At 51.9% G+C, this 14,793-nt stretch overlaps 1 long non-coding RNA gene across 1 annotated transcript; it reads right to left on the bottom strand.

Annotated features, from left to right (window-relative positions):
* Positions 1-3,172: 3,172 nt before the first annotated feature.
* Positions 3,173-8,962, bottom strand: LOC148107567 (uncharacterized). The gene is made up of 3 exons (XR_015722048.1): positions 8,274-8,962; positions 4,661-4,871; positions 3,173-3,899 (listed from the first exon to the last, which is right to left on the bottom strand). It is a non-coding gene; the product is annotated as an uncharacterized LOC148107567 (long non-coding RNA).
* Positions 8,963-14,793: the final 5,831 nt, after the last annotated feature.

The raw sequence follows: 14,793 nt of genomic DNA, 5'->3' as shown, positions 1-14,793 counted from the left end.
TCAACCAGCTCAACCGCAGATCATTGTTACCATGCAGGGGAGTGCCTCAGTATCGTCAGACACTCGAGTTTTTCAAGAGAAGCCAGAAATCTGGATATCTATGTGAAATTTCCTCATTGAAAAATGTCATCAAGTCATTCAGAGTTTTTACAAATCTTATGTGAGAAAAAATACCGCTTTCCTCTCCCCATCCGCATCTGGCTCATCACCTCGCCTGCCCGTTTGTGGCCTCCGGCTCAGGCCAAGGAAGGCAGATTAATTGAATAGCCTCCGTCAACATTCTGTCGGTAGGGCCTACACCAAGTGCAATGTTGAGAAGGCTTCTGAGTGTGAGTCTGGCCTCCGTGAGCCAAAGTGCTGCCATCCATTAGTAATGTCTGCCATGGGCACAGCCTGGAAGGACAGCGTCTGTGCCATGAGTTTGCCCTGACTGGGTTAGACAATACAGAGTGGACTAAGGTTCTGTTCCCGATCTTCTAGAACCTAACCACTTAAGTCCCCTACCCCACCTCACCTTGGCCCAGAGCACCTTCAGATCGAGTAAGTGTCGAATGTTCTAGGTACTAAATACCTACATCACTAACCCTTGTGACAGAGGTGAAGTCATGTGTATTGGACTCTGGGTCAGCTCCACTTTGGCCAGCAACTGGAAGTCCCACGTCTTTCATCATTGCTGCAAGAAATCCAGCCTCTCCGGGGCACTCTGTGACCTTCCCGGTGTGTCCACAGCACGTGGCACAGAGCGTGGCACACCCACATTATTTTCAGTGGAAAAAGCCTCAGAAGACAAAATATTTCTCTGGAGTGCCTTCCCTCTCACCCCGCTGTGGGGTTCCTTCTAAGTCTGGCACACCCCTCCCATCTCCTTTCAGGGTCTGACCCTGCTGGCCTTTCCCTCGTGAGGCCTTCCTCAGAGAAATTCCCAACCCTTCATCCCTTTCTGGAGGAGCCCTCTCCTGCGGCTTGAGCAGACTCCTTAGAATCACCCTTTATCCTGATTTGCGTAAGAACAGAATTTCCCGACAAAGTGAGCCTCTCCTCAGGAGTTCTCATACCAGCGGCTAACAGAAAATGGAACTCCCAGGTGTCATGGTTCCCATACAGTCCCACAGAGGCTGTCCTTGACACAGATGTGTGGCATTTATGATAGCCAGGTGGCCTCACCCACATCCTGATTTTTTTCTCTTCATCGTATCCATATTCGCTCAGAGTTTCTTTGGCCCGGTGTAGCTCTCCTATTTCCTGTCTTCATGAAATGGGTTTTCTCAGTCAAATGATGAGAAATAGAGTAGATCCTATTTCTTTTACTTCGTTCAGCCATTGGATAAATGCCACTGGAGGGGCCAGACACTGTTCTAGGGCGCAAGGATACAGCACAGACCAGAACAGAATTTCTATGCTCTTGTAGCCTCGTTTCTCTTTCTTTGACTCACGTAGCAGTGGGTGCCTGTAAACACGCTAGCCTTGAGGCTTCTCGGGTTTCCTTGGGCACAGTCACATACTTGGATCTTGCCCCAGCTTGTGCTGGCTCTCTGCATTTGGCTTTGGTTTCTCCTTGTGGAGGCTTCTTTTTCTAGCTGTGTTCACACCGACCCTGAGGAAGGACCACCCTCCCCAGGCTAGGGCATTGCCGTGTGATCCTAGGTGAGGCACCGGAACTTCTGAAACCCCTTTCCTGACTTGTTAAAGACAGCGAGCTTCTCCAGGTCGGGCTGTGGTGAGTTGTAAGTGGAGTAAAGCAAGTCAGCATGAGACAGATGTTCCTTATTATCGTAGCACAATCATGTGGAGAGATAAAAATTCAGCGTCCTCCTTCTACCACCCCCCCCAACATTTTCTTATTGGCTTGATTCTTCCACAGGCCTTCTTTCCCTGCAAAAGACAAGGTACCGCAGCATTCAAATACCAAGGAATCAAATTCTTGGCTTTGAAGTTTCAAGACAACTTTTAAAACTTATAAAAGAGAAAATAGTCTTGTGAACCTAGACTTTTCGCTATGCAATAGTGTTTATTAGTCAGCATTCTCCTGCGAAAGAAATAGAACCAGTAGAATATATACATATCTATGTATACATATGTGTACATATGATCTCTCTCCTTTATATCTACTATCTGTTGCTGTCTCACTTCTTATCTATTATATCTCTACCTATTGAGATTTATAAGGAATTGGCTTATGTGATTATGAAGGTTGAAAAGCCCCAGACTCTACAGTTGGCAAGCTGGAGACCCAAGAGAACCAATGGCGTGATTCTAATCTGAGTCTGAAAGCCTGAGAACCAGGCAAGCAGGTGGTATAAGTTCCAGTCTGAGGAATGAACAAGACCACTGGTCCAGTTCAACAGTCAGGCTGGAGGAGTTCCCTCTTTCTCAGCCCTTTGTTTTATATTCAGGCCTTCAACTGATTGGATGAGGCCCACCCACATTAAGGAAGGCAATCTGCTTTACTGAGTCTACTGATTCAAATATTAATTTCATCCAGGGACATGCGGGTAGCTCCATTGGTTAAGCCTCTGCCTTCAGCTCAGGTCGTGGTCTCAGGGTCCTGGGATCGAGCCCTGCATTGGGCTCTCTGCTCAGCAGGGAGTCTGTTTCCTCCTCTTCCTCTGTGCCCCCACTTGTGCTCTCTCTCTCTCACTCTCTCTCTCACTCAAATAAATAAATAAAATCTTGGAAAAAAATTAATTTCATCCAAAATACCCTCACAGACACACCCAGAAAAATGTGTGACCAAGCATCAGGGCATCCCATGGCCCTGTCCAGTTGACACTTAAAGTTAACTATTAACAAGAGTGAAAAAAAAGGAAAAAAGTTTGCTGAGTTTCAAAGAGAAACAAAAGAATTTTAAGAAATTGCAACACAAGGTTTATTCCCAAAATTGTAGAATGGGAAGAGGACAGAAGAAGAAGCCAAATAAGCTACCCGCCACGTAGACCAGATTCAGGTTCCCAAGGCCAAGCACAAAGGAGCTGCAAGAGAGAAGCCTGTGACTCAGCCTGTCCTCCCAAGATGGCTCAGGCTCCAGGGAAGATAAAGAAACCCCTAGATGAATTTGGGGAAACCTTGCACCAGCTTCCTGGTAGGGGAGCAGTCAAGAAGAGACGGGAGTGGGGACATTTTTTTTTAAAGATTTTATTTATTTATTTGAGAGAGAGAGTGAATGAGAGAGAGAGCCCATGGGGGGGGTGAAGCAGAGGGAAAGGGAGCAGGAGACATCCTGCTGAGCAGGGAGCCTGACGCGGGGCTCATTCCTGGGACTCCAGGATCGTGATGTGAGCTGAAGGCAGACGCTTAACCGACTGAGCCACCAGGTGCCCCTGGTGTGAGGACATTTGTGTGAGAGCCTGGGTTGAGTTTCCTGCAACCCCACAGAGATTGGGAGAGCAGCCAAAACCCTGTATGCCCCTGAGATGCGTATGGCAGGAAGCAGAGAGTGGAAACTGGTGGCCCAAAAGATGCTGGGGGTGTGACAAGAAGACACAGTCATCGGTGACCGATTGAGCTATATGCAAACCAGAGGTCAGATGGGCATATGTTCAATCCCATAGACATTAGGAAGTGCTGGTTGCTTCCAGATACCAGTGGAAATCAATGTTGATGGTTAACATTGAACAGTGGGTATCTCAGCGGGGGCCCACACAAGATGGCTTTTGTCCTGCTCAGGAGAGGCTAGACTCTAGTAACAGAATACAGAAGTAATAAGCAAGTGCCTGCAGTGGCTTGGTACCTAACAGTTTGCTTCTCTTTCATTGCAGTCTGATCCATTGGAGCTCTTCCTGAGTAGCTCCCTTCCAAGCGACGACTCAGGGATCCGATAGGCTCTATTTTAGTTATGACTTCTGGGGTGTCCTCAGCGGGGAAGAGAGGACTGGCAGGTTACACAGAGGGTTTTTCAGCACCTCAGCAAAGAAATGACTGATGTTATCTCCCTCATAGCCCCTCGGTCCAAACTAATCACATGACCCAACCTACCTACAAGGGACAATGGGAAACGCAGTCTCCCTTTGTGCCCAGAAGGAGGGAAATGAAACAGGGATTAGGGAAGCCTCATGTTGTCTCTACCACCATCATGAACCAGGCATATCCAGGACACGACGATCCATAAATCTGCCATGGAACTGAGATGTCATCCCAGGGAGGAAACCCTACATTGCAACAAGCTTTAACCTAAATTGAGAAATTGCTGAATTCTACTGGGTTTTTATGAAAATGACTAGGTGACAATTTTTGTCATCAGGGAGAAAGAGGGATGGAAGATAGGAAATAGATTCAGGTATAGAAAAATAAATGAAGTTGAATCTTTACCCACAGGATAACATGGATAATTATGTTACTACATGGGTTGTTACATTATTATGGGTTATATATTTTTATAGCTGGCAAAAGCTTACAGATGGTTGGTCAGAACTGGGGTAGCATAGAGGTTCGGTGCATTGGAGCATGAGTTCAAATCTGAGTTCGGTCCCCTGCTAGCTGGCGTGAGGGGGAGGGGGAAGAGGGGAAGGAGAGGGAGGATGGGCACGGTGAGGGGGAGGAGGGTGGTGAGGAGAGGGAAGAAGGGGAGGGGGAGGAGGAGGAGCAGAGGAAGAGGAGGGGGAGGGGGAGAGAAGCTACCCTTGATTGAGGTCCTGCAATGTGCCAGGCAATTTACTTAACTTACCTCATTCAATCCTTGAAATAATGCTGTGAATTGGGGATCATTATCACCATTTCATAGATGGGACAATCAAGGCTTACAGAGGTTGAGTGACTTGTGCAAGGACACTGGAGGAGTTTTAAAACGCATCCACACTGAGATCCAACACTGGCCCTGCATCCACTGGCTGGCCCTGGGCAAGATACTTCATGGCTCTAAGATGTGCTTCCTCTGCCTATAAGAGGGGAATAGAAATAATATTGAAAAAAAAAAAAAGTCCACAAATCCTTTGACCTTCCTCCAGCCAAGAGGCGGGGTCTCTATTCCCTCCCCTTAAATCTGAGCTGGCCTTAGTGACTTGCTTGTGACTAGTAGCGGGAAGCTCACCACCCAAGGCCACTCAGAAAAGACCACGTGGCTGTCTGCCTGGTTTCCTTGGGAACACTTGCCTTGGGAGCCCTGAGTTGTTGGGATGGGTTGAATTGTGTCTACCCCAAATTCAGACGTTGGAGTGCTAGCCCTCATTACCTCAGGATGTGACCTTCCTTGGACATAGCATCTTTACAGAGGTAATCAATGGCAGTGAAGTCAGTAAAATGGGCCCTAACCCAATTTGACTAGTGTCCTTGTAAAGGGGGAAATTCAGACTCAGAAACGTTCATGAAGAGAAGACGGTGTGATGACACGGGGAGAAGAAGGCCATCTACAAGCCAAGGAGAGCCCTGAAGCAGATCCTTTCCCCTCTGCCCTCGAAAGGAGCCCTGCTGACACCTCGATGTTGGACTTCTAGCCTCCAGAGCCGTGAGACGATACATTTTTGTCGTACCAAGCCACCCAGCTTGTGGCACTCTGTCATGGCGGCCCTTACAAACGAAAACAGCTTTTCTATAAGAACTGACTTCCCTGAGGCCACCGTGCTGTGAGGAAGCCCAGGCCACACAGAGAGGCGCCATTTCTGTGTCCTGGTGACGGCCCAGCTGAGAGCCAGTACGTGAGCAAAGACGTCCCAGATGATGCCCGCCCCTAGCTGGAGAGTTACTAGTGAACCCCTGCCCACCCGTGCCCAGAGGAGGCCCGACGTTCCCCAGTCCGTGGAGCACTCCATATCCCTAACTGAATTCTCAACCCGAGAACTGCGAGCATAAGAAAGGAGCTTTCTTCTGCCACCAAGGTTTTTACACAGCAAGGGGAACGGAAATAGTCTCACAGCCCGTGGGGGTCGGAGCTGGGGCTCTGTGACTCCGGAACGCAGGCCTTTCTCTACCCCCCGATGCCAGCTCAGCAGCTTTGCTGTCTCGGAGGGTGTCTGGGTAGGAAGGTCTTTGCTGAGTCTTGTCTCCGAGGAAGCAGGCTGGCCCATGTGGGCTAGACTCTGATTAACCAGTGAGGTCTGCCTGGCCCCTGAGGAAGCCAGCCACGCTCAGCCTTCTTCGAGCTTGAGGGCAGCCCAGGCTCCCAAAGGCAGCCACCACGTCTGGTCTTTCTGGGGTCTGATCACTAGGTCGAGGGCTCAGACTGGGGGTGTGGCTTGCACCTGTTCCCGCGGGCCTTGGTGCTCATGGGTTTGTATACTGGGAGAGCTGAGACGTCTGCTGTAATCCGGGCCTCTGATTGCCCAGGTTTAATTCTGGCCACGAAACGTATTAGCTGCATGGTCCTGGGCAAGTTATACAAGCTCCCAAAGGCTGTTTCTTCATCTGCAAAATGGGGAAATAACAGCACCCGCCTCATAGTGGTTCTCGTGAGGCTCAGTCAGGACATTCTCAAGGGAAGCATCGAGCTGGGGCCCGGCGCGGAGTGAGCCCGCGGCATATGTGAGCTGCTACTGTTCACCAGCACCAACTGTTTGCCTGTAGGAATATGTTTGCTCTCCTCAAAGCACACGAGTGGAGTTCCCGGGAGCTTCCCTGCAAAGAGGAGAGGGTAGCTTAAAATAACCACCCCCCCAAATGTGGAGCTCTTTCAGAAGTTATCGAAAAGAAAAAAGATGCCAAGCAAACCCCAAGCAGCGTCGTCATTATTGGTTTTATTATTCCCAACAGCCTTGAAAAACTCATAGCTCTGAAGCTGCGGAGGGTAGCGATCAGGCCTCTCGTGAAAGTCATCCCCGCCGTCACAGCCTGGCCATGGGGCACTGGGCTTCACTTCCTTCCCCATTTGTGGCCACCGTGTCTGCCTGTGCCCCCGACCGGGGTGCAGGCAGGAGCGGTGGGAGGGCCACGTGGCCTCCCCCTTCCTCGCCAGCGCAGGAAACATTCATCGCCTGCCACCCTGATGACTCCTTGGAGAGAGAAGGCGGATGGGGTGACTCAAAGTGTACCATCTCCTCCCCCCTCCCACGCCCCCCAACCCCGCACGCGGCCGCCCTGCTGAGCCCCCTCTTCCCAGGGTGAGAGTGAATCATGGCTCCAGTCCCTGGAATGCTCCTGGGCCCCCCTCCCCAGCACCGATCCGACGGCGGGGTGCTTTTACGGATCAGAGCTTATTCCCTCTCGAGCAGCAGCCTGCCCCACGCGGCACCGTGTCAGAAACGATCTCTGGGCAGGCTGCTGGCTGGCTGCTGAGTCTCCCTCCTGCTCCACGCGGGGCAAGGCTTGTCCAAATATTTGGCTTGATCCTGCTTTCTGATTCATCATGTGCAGGAACCTCTGTAATTTCATCTGCTGCGTGACTCAGACCAGAGCGGAGCGCAAGTGCCGGGCTCCGGGGGCCAGGCCTGCAGCCAGCGCCCGCTGCTCCCTGCTCGGTGAGAGATGCGGGCACTCTCGAGCCTCGCTCGCCTCAGATTAAATCTCTTTTGTCTGAGATGATTAATGAAGCCCCAAACACGCCTCAGCACAAGGGTGTGAGGTGCACTTTGTAGCTTTTCCAAGTTTTTTTTTTTAAAGGCTAAATCCATTTGCATCTCATAAATTATATTGGCTCCAAAATGAAATGTTCCTGACAGCGGCAGGCAGGGTGTGGGTTCTACTAAGACATCCCCTCCCCGCCCCCCGCCGTGGTCCCCTCTCTCCCATTCTGAGACCCTAGGGAGAAATCCTGCTTGGCTTCCAGACGAGGTAAGGAGGCAGCAGAATGACCTAGATTCCAAATCCGCAAGACAGGTACAACTGTCTCGCCTGCCTTCAAAAGGCTGCCAACGCCTGGGGTTCCCGGGTTTTGGAAGGAGCCGGCAGGAGGAGGCTCTCTCGTGTTCTTGCTCGGGCCCTCCCTGCTTCTGGATGACATGGTCGTTTTCTTCTTCAGCAGGACTGTCTGCTTAGGACAGGCCACCAGCTGGGCTGGTGGGGCCCCTCAGCCCACAGAGGTACCCCTGGGTGATGCTACCTGAGTAGGGGTGTGGGAGAGGGGGTGTCATCAATAGCAGAGCTAAAGCATCCCCTGTGGAGGTGTGAGCGGGCAAGGGAAGCGGGCCTCTGAACAGCAGAGAGGAGTGGGGATGACAGTGCGGACCCGGCGGTCTCCAGGACTCAGAGACAACAGAGTTTAAGCCCGGCTTCCACCGCTTTCCAGCTCTGTGGCATTGGACAAATGACTCACCCTCTCTGAGCCTGTGTCCTCATCCGTTCATTCATTTAATGCCTATTTTCTGAGCATTCCCCCTCTGTCGGGCCCAGCCCGCCCCCTCGGCACTTACACGCTAGACGTTGCGTAAATCAGCACAAGCATGTGCATCTGTCACCCGTCAGGCGGTGGTAAGGACCAAGCAGCGGAGAAGAGTGAGGTGGGGGCCAGAAAGCCTCGGGCGCCTCCGCCGTGTTGGGCCGCGTACAGCTGGGAGATGGGGGTCCAGCCTGGGAGCCCGAGAAGGCACCAGCATTGATGCAGGAGGGACGGGGAGAGCGCGAGCATGAGGCGAGAGAAGGCCTGTGTGGCACACCGGGGAGCTCAGTCAACGGCCTTGCTACCGTTAGCATTATTATTATTTGCCCTCTGGCAGTGAGCATGGCAATATGCATGGGGCCGAAGCTGCTGCAGGGAAGGAAGAAGGGGCTGGGAGGAAGGCGGCTTAAAGGCCAAGGTAAAGGGCACACGGCCACACTGTGATGGGGGCCCGGCGGATCCAGCCACGCCAACTCCATGCCTGGCCTCCGTGGCCCAGGCAGGCTCCGCTTCACACCCTGCCCCAAAGGTCAGCTGGCTAGGGTTTCACAAGCAGGCATTCCAGGTCTGGGGCCCACACAGGGAGCACCCCGCCTGTGGTCAGGCCTCCAAGTTCCCGTCCAGGGCCAGCTGCCGGAACTTTGGCCCATCCCAGTTGGCCTCAGCTGCTGCCAGGCAGGGGTGGGGTGGGGAAGTAGGAGAGAAGCGGGCCCCCGGGGCAGCTGTCCTCCTGTAAGAACCTGAGTCACGCCCCGGCCAGGGAGCACTCCAGATTCTGCGGGGGGGGGGGGGGGGTGGAGGGGATGCAGGGTGTGTATGTGCGTATACACACATATATAGGACTTATTTCATGTGTTTTTTATTTAATTTAATTCCCCAAGATCCTGGGTAGCGGCTATTATTTATCCCCATCTGATAAGTAAGGAAAAATGAGACCCAAGGAGGTCTTAAGAAACTAAAGCCAGGAAGCAGATGGCAGAACAAAAATTCGAATTCTGTGTTCCGTGTGCCTTCAAGCAACGGCCACGAAACAAGAGGACACAGCCGTGTGTTAGGTGGGTCTCTCCGTGATCACAGCTCTCATTATGCTCTATGGATTGAAACAGAAGAGAGTGCTGTGTCTCCTGTTTTGAAGGTTCAAGGAGAGTCAACAGAGGGGATGGAGTTTTGACAAGGTCCCCCGTCGCCTCTCTGCCCGAGTGGGTGATGCCCACGCAGTGGCCCTGTCTACCGGATGTCCCTGGGCTCTGGGCTCCTGCAGGAACCCTGCAGATGGTGGGTGGGCTCCATCCGAAGCCCGCACTCAGCGCTTTCCACCGCCTTCCCCTTCCCCTTTCACTTCCGGACACTATTTGGGTCTCTGCCTGCTTCCCGCGAGGGCGAGAGGGTGCAAGGGCGCACAAATTACTGTGCTCATCCCGGGGTCCGTGGTGCCAGGCAAAGTGAACTGCCATCGTGGACGGGAGGGTGCTCCCTCCTGTTTTTGCCCTGCAAACCAGGCCGCGGAGACTCAGCTGAGAAATGCAATCCTCCCCAGGCTTCCTGCCCTGCGGCCCACAGGGCAGAGGTGGCTGGCCATGCAGAAGACTGCCGAGTGACGGGGCAGAAATCCCACCTCGGCCTCAGCGGCTGCAGCCCGCCAGCCTGCAACAGAACAATTCCTCCAAGTGGGAATGGGCCCTCAGAGTGAAACCACAAAAGGGAGGGGGGGTGGGGGTGCTGCCTTTCTGATGGGGGATGTGGGAGCTTTCCAGAAATAAATGAAAGTCGCCCGTACATCTTGGAGAAGTTTAAAGACACCCAGAGAATGAAATCTTAGATTTTTCCTTCCTAAAAGGCTGAGGCTGGGCATAATTCTCTGCTTTTGTTCCCCTCCTTTGTTGAGTCAGTGTTCCTGGCCATCCTGTACCTGTGGTTTTATTGTCATCCGTTTTGGAAATGGGCAGGGTATAAATCAGTCCGTGAAATTTAAAAATGTAAGCTCTTTGGTCTAGCATCGAAGTAGACAAAGAAGAAACAGGCACTTAATAAATGCCTTTGGAGGCTTGTGATTTGCATGGGGCTTCCAATAAAAGGCAAAGTCTTCGCTTTGAGGTTACACACACTGAATCCAGGGTGGTCCTCAGGCCTCTGGTCACAGCACGAGCAGTGCTGGTGCCTTGATCTATAACCCTGGAAAATGCAGCTGCTGGGGACCATCTGTACCGGGGCCACCCCAGGGACCAAGAAAGGAAAGGGGAAGGCTCCTTGCTGCGGGCAGCAGTGGACATGCTCCCCTCGAGGACTCCTCTGCAAAAGTGGTCCAGAGAGGGTGACACAGACCAGCTCTGTGCTGGTCACCCCATCCCCTACTCTGTTTTGCCACCACTGGCTTCCCCAGCAAAGTCTGACAATCCTGAAGAGTCAGAGCTCCTAGGAGGGCCTGTACCCTGTGGAGCCAGGGGAAGGCTGGTTTGCCTGTCCGCACATGGGGCATATGGTGCTAGAAATGGCTGAGTCTGGGGGAGTTGGTGACAGAAGAAGGAAAGTAAAGCGTGTCCCTTCACAGTGGAGGGCTCGGCAGAGCCGGCTCCAGGGACCATGGACTCCCTGAGTTGGGGGAAAGATCCAAGGAAGGATTGTGGGATTTGAGGCAAAAGATAAAACAGACTGGTCTACATAAGTTGTGAAGAGAAAAATGTGTTACGACAAACCACTCACCTGCCATCCTTGCTTTTTATTTGCAAGGGCAGCTGTGATGAAAACCTTCAAGGCAAGTCAAGGTCAACATGCAGTCCTGAGTCATTAGCCATACATAGATTAGTAGGTTAATACAGAACAGTCTCGACAGATGAATTACACCCAGAAGCTGTGTGTGAGTCCTTGGAGTTGACATTGAAAGGTTCGGTTATCATAGGGAGAGTGATGCCTGCTTAATTTTGATAGGGCTTCATTATTGTGATAAATGTCCTTGGAGTTTAACTGTTTCCCTTCACCTAATGTCAGAATGAGGAGCTTAACAACAACTGGGCTGCTCCGCTCTCTCCCCAGCCCCTCTGAGATCCTTGGCGAGGATCCTGGAGGAGTAGAAGTCGAGGGCTTCAAAAGGATACATCCTCCTCACCTGGGACTGTCAGAATACTTTTGGCCAAAAGTGGCAGAGGTCGACTTCAAACAAGCCCGTGATATTTATTAGCAGGAAATTGGGTGCTTCCTTGGAATCAAAGGTGAGATCAAACAATTGGGCCTCCAGAGAGGTAGGAACCAGGCCTAGAAGGTGCCGAGAATGCAGGAAACGACTTCTTGTCTGTCTCTGTCATAGGCTGCACCTGTTCTTGCCTCTGCTTCTTTCTACCCACCCGTCTTCTGTGTCGCATGCGGTTAGAGAGAAGATGGTCATTGCAAAGCTCTGAGTTTCCTCTCTCCAGAAGACCAGCCACTTTCACCAAGCACTAATTGGTCCAGCCTGGTTTAAGTGTTCATACCCGATCCAGGCCTCTGGGGGCGGGGGGCGGGGTTGTGTGTCTAGATACGGCCGCCAGGAGCCCCCCCACCCCCGCCTCCGTGGGTGGATGGATGGAAAGGCTCAGCGCTCAGAGAACAGACATTGTGGGCAGGTCAGACACTCTGAAAAAGGATATGTCCTGCTCCTGAGATCAAAATGGCACTGCCAGAATTTCTTGATGCCAGGAACAGCGTGATGGAACCCTGGCAGTCAGGAGGCCTGGCTCTCCCACGCTTTCTCCCCTTCTCTTTATTACAGCTTGCTTTAGTAAGGCATCTGGGCGTCGCTTTCTTCAGCTGATCATTTTCTTGTACACTGTAAAGCTCGGTTCTCCCAGATGTGCTGTAGACATCATGCCTGGGCCGGGCGGAGGGATTTGGAATCCTGGGATTGCCTTCTCTCCTCTCAAATCCTCCCTTCCATGGGGCTCTCTGTGGAGGATAGAAAGTACATCATTCGATGTCAGAAGCACTGGGTTCTTACCCACACTCAGCCACTTACTAGTGTCTGACCTTTCTGAACCTGGGTTTTCTTGTCTGTAAAATAAGATAGTTACTGACCGATCTCCCTCAGGGTTGTTGTGAGAACTTGGGATCATGTATGTGAGATTAGTTCACTTAGCTCTATTCCAGGCACACGGAAAGTATTCAACACACTTCAGCCTCCTTAAATCCCCTCCCTACCACCGGAGGTCTTCCAAAGGCAACATTGTTGTTCTTCCTGTCCCTTCCCCACCAGGGCAACTTTCAGCCCAAGTTCTAATGGCAATTAGCGCCATCCACAAGTTGACTTAGGCATTACCGCTCAGGGGTGCATGGGATAACTGGCAGCCATAAATATTTAAATAGGCTCATTCATTTGTAGTCAAGCAGGCCATCTTGACCCCGTGCCTCAGAGAATGGAATGGATACGACATTCCCTTGAAACCACCGTCAGAGACATAGTCTGAGATGCTGGGCCATGACAACTCTTTAATTTTTGAGTTATGTGTGTGCAGCGAATGAGTCAGCATTAATAGAGGATACAAAAACCTAGCAGAAATCAGACCCCATAGAAAGAATGAAGAAAGAAGCCCACAAGACCCAGGAGAATTTCTAAAGAATCTTCTCAGAGCAGTTAGAACTGAAAATCAAGGGGATTCCATCCTGTCTCCAACACGGCCACAGCCCACGCATTACCAAGGCCCTTTGAAGGGGGCCACCAAGAAAAGGAAGGTCATGGGCTTGAAGGAAAGACTGGAGATATAGACTCAGAGCTCTGCAATACGGAGGAGGGGCACGGCTTTCACCAGCTCCAGTCACATCTGCTCCGCCTCTCAAGAGTCAAAGCCTCAGGACATGATGTAAAGATGGCGGAGCCTGGGTTGTGGGAGGGCTTGTGGCTGAGAACATCTCCAAGATGTCACCAAAGGAAATCATGGCTCTGTGAGCAGAGACGGGGGCATGGCTGCTGGGTAACCAAAAACTCAACACAGGTTCCCCACACCAAGTCCTGTTTATTCTCCCTACAAAGTATTTTTCAGATCTATTTCAAATCTGTTCCTCAAAACCATTCCTGCCTCTCTGACTCCCCGGCCTCTGCCTTATCACAGGGGTTCCTAAGCTGCTACAGCACAGGCCCTCCCAGCTTCCTGGGCCTCTTCCCCTTCCCCTCCACCCAGCTGCCAGACTCACTTCCAGAAACACACACTGACTTCGTGACCCTCCTGTTCGCAAACCTCCCACGGCTCCCAACCACCTGCGGAAGAAGAGAATGTCCACATGGGACCTCAAGCTTGTTGCTGGTGGCACGCCCCCACTTCTGGCCTCAGCCACAGGTGACCCTCGGCCTCCATGCCTTGGTCCACGCTGAGCTTTCCCACTTGGAAAACCACCTCTTTCGCGCTCTACCCAGCTCACTCTTGCTCATCCTTTTTCAGGGACCCAGTCAAACGTGGCTCTCCCGTCCTCTGAGGCTCCCCGGGGCCTCCAGCAGCCGTGATTTCAGGATCTCATTCCACCCTGGTGACCCGAATGCAGTGGGGACCGAGATCCTGGAGAGTGGGGACTGTGGCTGCCCAGCACCGAGCCTGACGCAGGGGCTGGACGGCTCCTGCAGTCCATGCTCCCGGCCCGCCTGCCGTTCTGCTGGCCTCCTGGTGCTGCCGGCATCGGGGGGCTGGGAAAACCCCAGCTGGCTCCATTTCCTGTTCTCCACATCCGCGCAGCTCTTCCTTGTCCCAGGCTCTTCCTCTCCGGAGAGCTCCTTATCTGAGGACGGGCCAGGGCACAGCAGCGCGCCCGGAGAAGCCGTCCTGCCGATTTCCTGCCTCAGCCTCTCTGGATTTGAGTCAGAAGGTCTGAGCTTAGAGCCAAGCTCTGAACCTCTTCTCCAGCCAGGAGACCTTGGCCACTGCTTTGACCTCTGCGAAACCTCAGTGTCTTCATCTACAAAATGAAGCGTTTTCTTGTTTGTTTCGCACAAGGTTGTCGTTAAAAGTGAAAGTGTGTCTCTCAACCAGTTCTTTTCCCTGCAAGGAATCACTGTGAGCACTGTACAATGTACCTGCCCAGAGCTTTTCTATGGATTTACAAAATACTTACATTTTATTATTGTGTTTTGTCCAAAAAGAATCTCACATATTCTATGCCTTGCTGTTCTCACCCAATGGATTTGACGCTCCTTCATCTGATGCTTTCCTTGCAGCCTACGAATGATCCAGAGTCCGTTTAGCTAGGCTCTTCACAATAGACATCTTAACTGTTTCCCTTAAAAAAATTTTTTGTTATTAAAGTTTTTATTTTGTTATAATTGTAGATTCACACGCAGCTGTAGAAATACTACAGAGAAATCCCATGTACCCTTTACCCAGTTTCTCCCCAGTGGCGTCTTTCAAAACTCAGTACAACGTCACCACCAGGATATGGACACTGGTAACAACAATCAAGAAGCTGAAGGTTTCCATCACCACAAGGGGCCTTCCCGTTGTCCTCTCTCAGCCCTGCATGCTGCCCTCCCATCCTCACTCTGACTCCCAGCATCCCTCGCCCTTTACCTCTGGCAGTCACGAGCCGATCTTCTATTTCTACAA

The sequence above is a fragment of the Ursus americanus genome, chromosome 28 (genome assembly GCF_024610735.1).
Source record: "Ursus americanus isolate L20-20 chromosome 28, mUrsAme1.1.p, whole genome shotgun sequence".
NCBI classification, from domain to species: Eukaryota; Metazoa; Chordata; class Mammalia; order Carnivora; family Ursidae; genus Ursus; species Ursus americanus.
Note: the sequence above shows the minus strand (reverse complement) of the source record. Positions and strands in the feature narration are given on the sequence as shown.